This window comes from Notamacropus eugenii, chromosome 6 (genome assembly GCF_028372415.1).
Source record: "Notamacropus eugenii isolate mMacEug1 chromosome 6, mMacEug1.pri_v2, whole genome shotgun sequence".
Taxonomy (NCBI): domain Eukaryota; kingdom Metazoa; phylum Chordata; class Mammalia; order Diprotodontia; family Macropodidae; genus Notamacropus; species Notamacropus eugenii.
In genome coordinates this window covers 208560666-208572880 of record NC_092877.1, presented here as the reverse complement: position 1 = coordinate 208572880, position 12215 = coordinate 208560666, and the positions used below count along the sequence as shown (strand labels likewise).

The window sequence follows — 12215 nt, the reverse complement described above, 5'->3', positions numbered from 1 at the left end:
GTCCAGTTTGCATCGCATTCATAAAATGAGCTGGAAGAGGAAAAAGCAAACCACTCCAGTGTCTTTGCCGAGAACACCCCAAATGAGATTACGAAGAGTCGGACGTGACTCGGATTCCTATAGGAGAAGTGTTGGGGAAAAATACAAGGGGAGGGCGGGGCGAAAGGCCACTGCCTCCACGGGAAATCATTGACTTCAGGTGCAACCCATCTAGTGCAGGATAAGGTGTATTTACATATCACTCGCTATTGGGACTTGATCTCAGCCCGGAGAGGGGACTGAGCTCCAGGCTTGGAGGGGTCTTCAGCCCAGAAGACATTTCTTCCCCCTGGCTCATTCCCCTCCCCATCTCCCACTGGCCCTGCTGGACTTGGGCAGACTCCTCCGCGGAGAAGCGAGCCCAGGGCTGGGGGATCCGGGAGGCGGTGCTAAGGCCCGCCCAGGCGCCCAGAGGCGGCGGCTCCTTCTGGCTTAGTTCCTCGCCTGCCGGGCGCTCAGCTGAGCTGGCCGGCTGTGGCTCTCTCCTGCCGATCGTCAGTCGGAGCTGTTCTCTCGGCCGCCGGTGGTTCGTCCTTAGCTGCTATAATTGGAGTTGCCAGTCCGCTCCGGCCCCGGTCTCCCGACGATCCTTGGCTGTGGGCAGCGCTGCCCGGACCCTCGGGCTAAGCCTCTGCTCCCAGGTCAGTAGGCATGCATGCCACCTGTGTGCTTTGTTGTGTCTCTTCTGCTTCTCTCGCCCTCCAAGCTTGCGACCCTCTCCCCCGCGAGATCGCCGGAGAGATCCGCCTGTGCTCCCGCTAAGCCGCCCGCGCGGGTTGCCCCTGCCTCCGGGTTTGCGCGGGCTGCCCCTCGAGCTGAGCCATGGGCGGGAGCCCGGGGCTCAGCTCCAAGCTGCGGCGCCGCGGAGGTTCCAGCCCGCTCGCCGGTCCTTCCACCTGCTCGCTTCGGGAGATCGCCCAGATGGAGAACGAAGAGCCCCTCGTGGCTCTCACTTTCGCCTTCCCCGCCAAGGGATGCTAATGGAAGCAACCTGTCAGTGGGAACCTGGGGGTGATGGCGGTGCAGTCAGCTTTTGTTACTGGCTGTGGAGCATGGACCACCATTGTTCCCTCTGGGGCGGCCGTTAGGAAACAAACTAGTTTAACTAGGGATTGGCCTCCGGGTGGGGGAATCCTACCCCAAAGCCTTTGAAGCCAAACTACGGGGCAGCACCGCCAGTGGATGAGAAGTGTAAACAGCTTTGTTTCTTGGGGAGGGGGCACGGAAGGTGGCAGGGGAAAAGATGAGAGAAGGTTACACTTCTAAATGACGCTTCTTGCATTAGTGACTTCAGGAGAGTGACTTTCAACAACCTATGCATGCTCTCCCATGGGCAGTTTCTATGGGCAAGCTTGGGAAAGAAAGAGGGAGTCTGGGGACAAGGCAGCTTTTCTGGCCATTTGGAATGATACACAAAAAAACCCCAAAACAACCAACCCAGAGGAACAGGTTAGTTGCATGTCTCCCGATTCTTTTATTGCTTTGTGGATCCATGTTTGCTTAAACCTGAATCGTTTTATGAGAGTGATTGAGAGGACTTGAGCACTGGAACTGGGCTCTCGAAGTCTTTCAAAGAATCTTTCTCTAGACTGTTTATGCCTCAGCTGAAGAGGAACAAAGTATTACACTTTTCATTTTACGTATCAAAGAAAAGGATGGCTCAGCTTAGCTAATTGTTTTTAACAACAAATACAAATTCAGGAAAAACTTCCTTTGCAACATTTACAAAAACTCATTGGCATTTTCCAGGCAATTTTTTGGGTACCTGCCTGAGATGTTTTTACAATCAGCATTAAACTCCCAGATCTGGTGTCCGAAGTCTGAAACAGAAAGGTGCTGGATGGGGAAGCATCCATACCAGAAGAGGCAAGTTAACACTAGTCTCTTAATTTTAGGGGGAAATTCTGCATTCAGTGAGGATCAGTTTCAATGGTGAGCCCAAGAGCAACAGGTGAGCTCTCAGTCAGTAGCTCTGCGGAGTGGAAAGGGGAAACTTTAGCTGTGTAGTAAGGGCAGGATGTTCAGATGACTGGTGAGTGGGAGGCTACCAGGATATGTGACAGTAATAGGCAGGGTCAACATTATAAAAATAGAATAGAGTTTCAGAAACTAAGGAAGGGGGGATATCTCCCTGGTCATTTTGTCCCCATTGGAATTGCCGGAGCACTTAGATTCCCTGGGGGTACCCATACATCAAGAAATACAATTGTGTCCAGGAACAAATAAAAAATCCAGTTGGATTGATGAAGGGCATTCAACGCTCTTCATAAACTAGCCCTTTCTTACCTTTCCAGTCTTCTTCCACCTTATCCCATGACATATACTCTTTGATCCAGTGACCCTAGTCTCCTAGGGTCCACAAACAGATAGGCTTGGGGCATTTTCTCTGGCTGTCTCCAACACCTGGAATGCTCTTCCTCTTGTGCTTCTACTAGAGACCTCCCTGGCTTTCTTTAACTCCTAAGAAAAATCTTCCTTCTAGGAACCCTTCCTTCATCCCTCTTAATTCCAGTGCTTTTCCTCTTTTATTATTTCCTATTTATCCTGTGTAGTTTGCTTTATATTTATTTGTCTGCATGTTGTCCCCCTTGTTAGAATGTAAGGTCCTTGAGGGATTAGCTTTGGCTTCTTTTTGTATCCCAAGTACTTAGCACAGTGTGGGAATACAATAGGCACTTAAGAAATGTTTATTGTTTTATTGAGATACAGGATCATCAGGCATTTCAAAATAATTCTTTGAAGTCTCTGTCTTTTAATAGTGAAGTCGTCAACTGGGACAATAGTTATAGGTCTAATCAGCTTTGAGGCTCACTCTAACCTACAATTCACCTGGCCTTGGAGGGACTTCAAATCATCATTCTTCCTTTAGTTCCCAATATCAGATCCATCCAAGGATGGAGAATGACTTTCCCTTCCTATGGGGAAGTAAGGAGAGAGTTGGTACAAAGACAAGTCAGAAGAGCTGGGCTCAACTCTAGTTCTGTCACTTTGTACCTGTGTGACCTTGGGCAATTTGCTCAACATCTCTGGGCCTCAGTTTGCTTATCTGTACAGTGACAGATTGGATTAGATGACCTGGGAGGCCCCTTCCAGCTCCAAATATGTGATCATAAAAAAACAAGTTTGAGAGACCCAGTGAAGCAGGTCACCTTAGTAGAATTGTATCTCTGTACAGAAGGACATAGTAGGAAAGGAACTATGTTCAGATTCAGGAAACCTAGGTGTGAATTGTCCTGATTCTGTCACTAATTTCATGACCTATGACAAAGCATTTAAATTTGATGCCTTAGTTTTATCTGTAAAATGGAGATTAATAATTACTGCATTATCCATGCCACAGAGTTATAAGAATCAAATGAGAACTGTGAAAGCATAATGAAAATGTAAAGAGTTATTATATAATAAGATGGTATTAAGCCACTTTTGACATTTACTGATAACTGACTTCATATTCAATGTTCCTTATTATAGACATAGTTTTGGGACACACTCATATGCACACGTATTTATGTATTTTAACTTTAATTTTTTTTCCCAAAACATGTATGCATCTGGAGAATGAAGAGGGTTAAAATGTGTTTGCAGGGGTAGCCTGAACATGAGTAGGAATAAAGAGAATACAAATGAGAGGGAGAGAGAATCTGTTAGCATATTAATATTGTAAGATTTGAATATTGGAATGAACAGGGTACACCTGAAAGATGAAAGGATTCTATATAATTGGAAATCCTGTCTTCCTGTAGTAAATCGAACATGATTCTCTATGTATTCCTTTGAAGATTGGTGAAGTCTCAATTTAACATGTTGCTTTGACTACTCTGAAATTAACTTTCTCTTTGAGAGCCTTCTTTAGTGAGGTTTAGAATCCTGTTATAGAAGCCTTTAACTCAAATTCGAACATTTATCTTGAAAAAGTAAAGTGTCTCAGTGTTTCAAAGAAGTCATTATGGTAAACTTCAAAGGAGAAATCCTTAGTATTTTAAGTTTAAAAAATATTTTAATTACAAAAAACCTCCTGAATAATGGATTTTGAAATAAACGTGCAAATAAAGGTATACTTAGTCAAGGATGCTGAACGGACAGAGTTTTGTTTCTCTGATACTATATAGTGTGATTAAAGCACTGAACTTGGAAACTACTGAAATTTCCTGTTCATTTCAGTAAGTCCTTATTCACTCTGGCCTCAGTTTTTTCCTCTGCCAAACAAGTCTGGAAGATCTTCGTTCAAGTATTACCTTTAAAACATACTGAACTCAGACAACTCACTAAGACTATATCATTCTGCTTTGGTGGAGGGAATTTCCTCAATAGGAGTTCTCTAAACCAGTGAAATCATGACTTTAAAAAAAGACTTTAAAGTCCTTTTGACCTTAAGAAATTTTATTATTTCTCTTGTCCTTTGAGATGTTATTATATGCATGGTTAATAACCTGGGAGAGGGAGCATGGTTGTTGTTGAGACCTATCCTACTCTTAGGGACCCTATGGACCATAGCATGCTAATATAGCCCATGGGGTTTTCTTGGCGAAGATCTAGAATGGTTTGTCATTTCCATCTCCAATGAATTGGGCAAACAGAGGTTAGGTGACTTGCCCAGGGTCACACAGCTAGTAAGTGTCTGAGGTTATGTTTGAACTCAGGTCTTCCTGACTCAAGGCCCAATGCTCTATCCACTGAGCCACCTAGCTGTCTCCAGCATTAGAGGGGGGGGAGTGCAGGGGGTGGGAGGGAAGATTGTGAATAAAGGGACAGGCCTTGGAGTCAGAAAACACAGGTCAAGTCTTGCCTCTGATACAGACTGGCTGTGTGATCCTGGCAAGGTAATTTAATATTTTACCTGGCAACTTTCCAAAACAAGTTATAGAATTGTTCATCTACATTGTAGAAAGGTTTTTACATACAGGAAGTTCTATCTCTCTGAAGCTGAAATTTCAGGTTTGGATACCCACCCCTTCCCATTCCATCAATAATCAAATATATAATAACAGGTATAACTGATGTTTCATATAATGCTTATGGTACAGAGCCGGTTGTTGTTCAGTCATTTCAGTCATGTCCAACTCATCATGACCACATTTGGGATTTTCTTGGCAGAGATACTGGAGTGGTTTGCCATTTTCTTCTCCTGCTCATTTTACAGATGAAGTAACTGAGTCAAATAGGGTTAAATGACTTACCCAGGGTCACACAGCTCCTGTGTTTGAAAGTAGATCTGGACTTATGAAGATCAATCTTCCTGACTCTGGGACCCTGCAGTAGACAGAGCACCACCTAGCTGTCCAGTCAGAGAACATGAGTTCTACTTCTATCTCATGATTAACCTCCCTGGTCCCCTTTCCTCATTTGTAAAATGAAGGGGTTGTACAATCTGCTTCACAGGGATGTTGTGGAATCAGATGAGACCACATATGAAAAGCACTTTCAAAATAAGAAAATGCTATCCAACTCACATTATTGGATAGTCCCTGAGGTCCTTCCCAGTTCTAGCTTCATTACTATACCATGATTGGTTGGTTGTCCTTCATTATCAAAGAGGACCCAGATGACATCATCAAGTTTCATTGTGTCTGAGTCTGGCTGATCAGAGCAACATGAACTCGGAATGTTCTACCACAGGTTGGGTACAAATAGTCCACATGAACATTTGGGGTAGATACTCTAAATTTGCCCATCCTCCATTGCCTTTGAACTGTTTCAGTTCTGCTTTGGTCATAGAGCACAGCATCTTCTCTGATGTGGGTACGCCATGTTAAGTGGTCCTGTGTCTCCCATGTCACACAATCAATTCCAAAGTTCTTAAGTGAGACCTTGTGAGTGTCCTTGTAATCCCTTCTTCTGACCACCCTGTGTGAATTCTTCATAAAATAGTTTTTTTGGCAAGCATATGTCTAGAGTCAGAAAGATTTAATTTCAGATCCCACCTCCAGCATTTACTATCTATCTACAAGACCACTCAGCATGGCATGCCCACATCAGAGAAGGTGCTGTGCTGTATGAGCAAAGCACGAGTGAAACAGCACAAAGGAAATGTAAGATGTGCAAATTTGGTGTAACCACCCCAAATGTTCACACAGACTATCTGTGCCCAATCTGTGGTAAAGAATTCTGAGCTCATATTGGTCTGATCAGCCACAGTGGTACACATTGAAACTTCACCTTATCATGGTGATGTCATTTTGGTCGTCTTCTAGAACCAAGGACAACGACCAACCAACCATGTGGCTTTCAGCACATCATGTAATTATCCCATGAACATTCCTGTGGAGTAGGTATTGAAGCATTATGACCCTTATTTTGTAGGTTAGGCATCAGAATCAGCTAGGTGGCTGGGACTAAAGTCAGGAAGTTGTTGTTGTTCAGTCGTTTTTTAGTCATGTCTGACTCTTCATGACCCCATTTGGGATTTTCTTGGCAAAGATACTGCAGTAGTTTGTCATTTCCTCCTTCAGGAAAAGCTGAGTGCAAATCGGACCTTAGACAACCTACTTACTATGTGACCTTGGGCAAGTCACTTAATCTCTATTTGCTTTAATCCAACAGAGAATGAAATGGCAAACCACTCCAATATCTTTGCCAAGAAAACCTCCTAGATACTCTTATCATTCATGGGATCAGGAAGAGTCAGTCATGACTGAAGGACTCAACAACAAACAGGAAGTCAGAAGTTTTAACTTGCTAGTCACTTACTAGAAAGTGTTGGAGCTAAACCTCAAAGTTCTCCGATGCACATTTACTAGTCTTTTCTAACCAAACTATTTTGCTTCATTCATAAATGTTGAATAAACCCTTTAATTTACTGCAAATACATGGAATATCCAAGGTACCACTTCATACTTTGTCTCTCTTATAGGAATATTTTCTGTTCAAGTGAAATGTATGTAAATTGTTTAACTTTAAAGCACTATATACTTATCATTATTTGACACATAAATTGTTTTCAGACAAGTTACTCAGGAGTAATTTAGATTCCAACAGATTCCCCATTACCCCTTTCCCTCCCTCACCCAAAGGTGTAGTCTGCAGTCTCCCAATTTTATCTGTTCTTCTCATTCAAAGAGGAGTGGTGGGAATAGCTGAGATTCCCCAAAGGCAGAATAGGATTCTTCGTTGATTAGAACGCAGAGCTTTTTTCCAGTTCTTAGAGCTCTGCCTGTCCTGGGAAAGACTTTTTGGTTGGGCCTGGAGGGGAGGAGGGATCAAAAGACTTGAGGAAAAAAATCTACTCCAAAAGGATTGTGAGTAGTCCTGTTTGAATGGAATGTGGAGTATTTTAAAAGAAGTAGTTTGGGATAAACATGGCGTCAGATTGTGGACAACTTTATGGGCTGGACAAAGGAGTTGGATTGTTACTTAGGAGGGCCTGGATCTCACAGGAAATGGTGCCACCAGTGGTGGCACCACCTTGCCTGGGGCTGTTTGACTGCTCGCAGGTTTTGCAGGACCAAAGTTGGTCAACAGACCTCAACTGCTTGTTATATGCTAAGTGCAGGAAGTACAAAGAAAGGCAAAAAATTTGGTTCCTGTCTTAGGGAAACTCAATTTCTAAAGGTAGATACAACATACCAAAAAATATGCATATAAGATGTAGATGTGTAGATGTGTATGTGTATGTATATATGTGTATGTGTGTATTACATACATATGTATGTATATACGTGTGTGTATTTCTTTTGATGAGCTAGAGGACCACCAGGACTTAACATACTCCCTGCCATTTTATCATATGGTCCTTCAGAACTTACCATCTGCCCTGTTTCTATGCCCTATGTCCCCCTGGCACACTCATCTGATTGACTGAAATAGCCTAAAGAATCATGGGTGTTGCCATCTGCCCTGCTGCACCCTTAGGATTTCCAACCCTTTTCATCTGTTCTGAAGCTGAAGAGTACGAGCTCCTTGAAAGCAGGGACAGTCACATTTTTTTTGTTTATTTCCCCAGTATTTGACACAATAAGTTAATTATTTAGTACTTAATAAGTGGGGTTTTTTTGTTTCTTCATAGACATTTGGGAATCATTGAAGGGTTTTGAGTAAGAGTGACATGTCCACCTCTATTATGAGGAAGATTAGCCTGGCAGTGTTATAAAGGAATAGTATGGAGAATAGAGGTGGAAAGTCTATAGGAGAGGTGGACAGTAATGAAGCCTTTGACCATGGTGCTGACACAGGGAATGAAGAGGAAGGAAGGAGTGGCTATGAGAAATTACGGGAACAAAATCAGCAGAATTTAGTAAATGACTGGATGATAAGAAGTGGAGGAGGGGAAGAATCAAGGGTAGCTATTATTTGGAAGAGAAATCAGGTGAACTTTTTGACTTGGCCTATTTTTCAGTAACAGAATGAAATAATTACCCTAGGCTACTAACCGAACAAAGAAGACTAAAAAACAAAATGAGGCCAACAAATTTTTATTGAAGCCACAAAGCAGGGAAGGGAGGAAAGTATATATGGTTTGGCAAATTGAATGGGAAAAAATCATTTACAGGTGTCGAGATTCTCTTTGGGGATAAACTGGCAAATTTTTTAAATGTCTATCCCATTCAGGATTTTGACTTTACAGAAAAGCTAAAATGCAAAACAGTATTGATAAAAGCCCTAGGCAAGCAACTGCTTTTCTTGGCATGGCTGGAACTAAAGAAAGGTAGAGAGATAAAAGGGACTGTCATTTTTTTTTTTACCTTTAGCAGCTAAACAGCAGGTGTGGAGATCTCAGGTGGGAGATCTCAGGAGGGTAGGACTATCAGCACAATTGCCTTCTGTTTTCTGCTCTATCTCAGAGGTAACTTTGCTTTTTATTTCTTAAAACATGCACACCACACCAAAAAAACCCAGCCAAGTACAGTAGAATCCCTCTGTCTAATTCCCCTTGGGCACACCAACCTTCCCCACTCCCCTCCCTGCAATGCTGGCCATGTGGTAAAGAACCAATAGGTACTTTTAGGTTGATTGATAACCCTGATATTAGTAGACAGATAAAAACTGGGTTAAAGCAGACATTCAAAGGGAAGTTACATAGCTGGAAATACAGTGGACTCAAAGACTGATTCTGTGTTCTGATGCATTATTGTACTCCTTTTTTGAAGCCTAAAGACAACTGTTAGTTACTGGGCAAAAATTAAGAACCATTATGATAGTGTTGCATTTCTCCCATCATTTAAAATTTCCCAGAAAGTGAAACCTCAGCTTTATTGTCCTTGAGACTGGAACTCCTTTTTTACTCTTTTGGGAACATGTTAGCTATTTCAAAAATCCATTTTTTTGGTGCCCTTGCAGAAATCCTATTCCAAGGAAGCTGCTGATTTGCTCATTTTTTGAGGTCTCATTTCATTGTAGTACCTTTTTAGTCTGTGTTTTTCAGGATTTCTCAGTTCTCACCTTGAAATAATTTCAAATGCTGTTGTCCAAAAGGCCTTAGCTCTCTCACCTGTAATGAAGGCATTCATGGGGTTTAGAGAAAGAAGATACCTTAGAGATAATCAAATCCAACCCTCTCATTTTATAGATGAGTAAAGGATGACCCAGGCAGTAGAGGTATCTTGGTAAGATCACATAGCTGATGAGCAATAGAGTTGGGATTTGAATCCAAATCCTTTGGGGCAGCTAGGTGGCACAGTGCATAGAGCGACCAGCCTGGAGTTAGGACAACCTGAGTTCAAATATGGCCTCAGATACTTATTAGCTGTGTGACCCTGGGCAAGTCATGTAACCCTCTTTGCCTCAGTTTCCTCTTCTGTAAAATGAACTGCAGAAGGAAATGGTGAACCCTTCCAGTATCTTTGCGAAGAAAATCCCAAATGGGGTCAGGAAGAGTACTGACAAATAAAAATTGAACCTTTGACTCTTAAATCTGAAGCTTTTCTCCTTATACAGTTATCCATTGCACATTGTGGGGAGTTAGGGATGCAGCACTCCCTCGAGCTGGAAAAATTTTTGGATGTCACTTAATACTTGAGAAGAAATCTGAATTTTTTCTTTTTCTTTTATAGGGTATTTACAGTACATTATTGTAAAATTTGAGTTAAGTATTCGGTCATAGGCTATATGTAGGCCAAAGCTGTGTCATCTGCTGGCTTTCCTGTATTGTCTGTGACTTCCACTAAACTCCCTCCAAATTCCCTTTTACAGTAATGTTTTTTATGCTGACCTCCAATATATTGAAATCGCAATATGGAAGGGAAAACTGTAGTATGCTTTCTTTCCCTAGATAATATCTCTAGTCCAAAATCCAATCTAAGTATCTTGTTCTGAAGAAACTGAATTTCATTAGACAAAAGGCAGGGACCTTTTGTCAGAGCAACTCTGACCTTGTTTCCCTTTTCAGCTGATTGTCCTATGTGCAAAATTAAGATTTCTTTTTACTGATGCCTGTTGAGCCAACCAGTTTGAGGAATCTCAATTTTAGTACTTATCCCTAACATAGAGTGTATGGTTTTTGGCAGTTAGATTTTTTTTGCCTATTCTGCTTATGCTATATAAATCTGCACAAGGACAAATAACTTAGTTTGTAATGAGTGGGAGAGTGAAGAATGTTCTTCTCAGTTTCCCCTCATCTTAAAGTGATGTCAGAGGTTTTAAATGTGTCCAGCAGGAGGAAAAAAAAAGGAACTACCATTTCTACCCAGTGATCATATTTTAGAACTATAGGTTTTAAATTGAGAAATGGACCTGAGAGATTGAATCCAACACACTCATTTTACTCAAGGTGATTCATCTGCCACTGATAACCTATGACCTTGAACACATCACTTAATAGTTCTTGGCTTAATTCCTCATCTGTAAAATTGAGGGAATTGGATTACATAACCTTTCTTCCCAATTCTAAATCTGTTATCCTATATATAACCCTTTATTGATAAATCAGCTGTAGGATTTTATACATGCATATATGTACATGCTACATACCCACATTGGAGGACCTTTTCTCTTTCATTTGCATTAAAAAAGAATTACACTATTTTTTGAGACATTGGTAATAAATATGAGCAGGGACGGGTTGGATTTTTTTTCCTCTGAAAGTTAAATTGACTGCTGATCAGCTCATTTTAAGAATTCTTGGAGCAGAACATAGAGAGCCACAAGCAGAAATTTTTTCAGTTGGGTCAAGGAAGGGACAGGGTGGGGACTCCAGAGTGTGTAGCAGTCACCTGGGCTGAGGCCCTTTTAAGGTAGGAAGTAATCCCAAGGATGCTGCTGAATTTAGAATCCTTTAAAGTGCAGTGTCCTTGGAAAAAAATCCCTAGTTATCCCTCTCTAGTTTTGGCTCTTAGAAATTGTAAGGGAACTCAAAACCACATGCATACTAGTCCATGCAAATAAGTGGCTCACATCGTAGTATTTTTTCTTTTGTTTACTATGATAGCTTGGTGCTTATCTGAACTAGGGGTCAAAAATCTAAAATACTTAAAATGAATAAAACTGACAAAGTATACACAAACAATGAAAAAATTTTTAAAAGTTAAAATGCTGAGTAGAAATAAAAGGATGATTTTTTTTATGGTGCCAGAGATGGAGAGCAGAAGGAGGAAGATGGTGTGTGTGCATGTGCATGTGCATGCATGTGCATGCATATATGTGTGTGTTTGTGATCCTTCTTATCTGGGGGATAGAATCGATAGAAGAGGTGGGATCTCCAGAGTTACTTTAGTGAAGAAGGGGAGATGATTTAATTGGGGTTGAAAGGGAAGAATTCTATGCGTAAGAATGTTTGGGAAGAAACATCATGAGTGAACAAATGATAAATGTTCCCTCCTGCTTTTCAGTAGAAAAATGTCAGACTACAGTTTTTAAATCTTTTTGTACATTATCAGACACAAGATCACAGGTTTTCAAGAGTTCAGTACTCAGATATATATCTGAACAAGAATTTCCATTATGACGTCAGCAATAAGTGGTTATCTAGTCTTCACTGAACACCTTGGATGGGCAGAAACCTCTCCTTCTACCCTTCTACCTCCTAAGGTAGCTCATTAAATTGGTGGAAAATTCTGATTATGAAAAAGGTTTTCCTTACATCAAACCCAAATCTTTTCTGCAATACTTATCCATTGTAATGTGCCTAGCTCTGTACTCAAGGGCTCTGCAGAACAAGTCTACCATAGGATTACTTTCCATGCAGTTGAAAATGGACTTCCCCTCCCCACTCCACTCTTATTTTGTACTCAAAACTGTTTTTATAA

General features: G+C 41.5%; 1 protein-coding gene across 3 annotated transcripts in view; it reads left to right on the top strand.

The window, feature by feature from the left end:
• The first annotated feature begins 250 nt into the window (after nucleotides 1-250).
• The window catches only part of MCF2L (MCF.2 cell line derived transforming sequence like), a 362484-nt gene continuing 350519 nt past the window's right edge, over nucleotides 251-12215 (top strand). For all 3 annotated transcript variants that reach the window (XM_072621934.1, XM_072621919.1, XM_072621931.1), the window contains exon 1: nucleotides 251-680. The gene's annotated coding sequence lies outside the window, so the exon portion shown is untranslated. The remainder of the gene's footprint in view (nucleotides 681-12215) is intronic.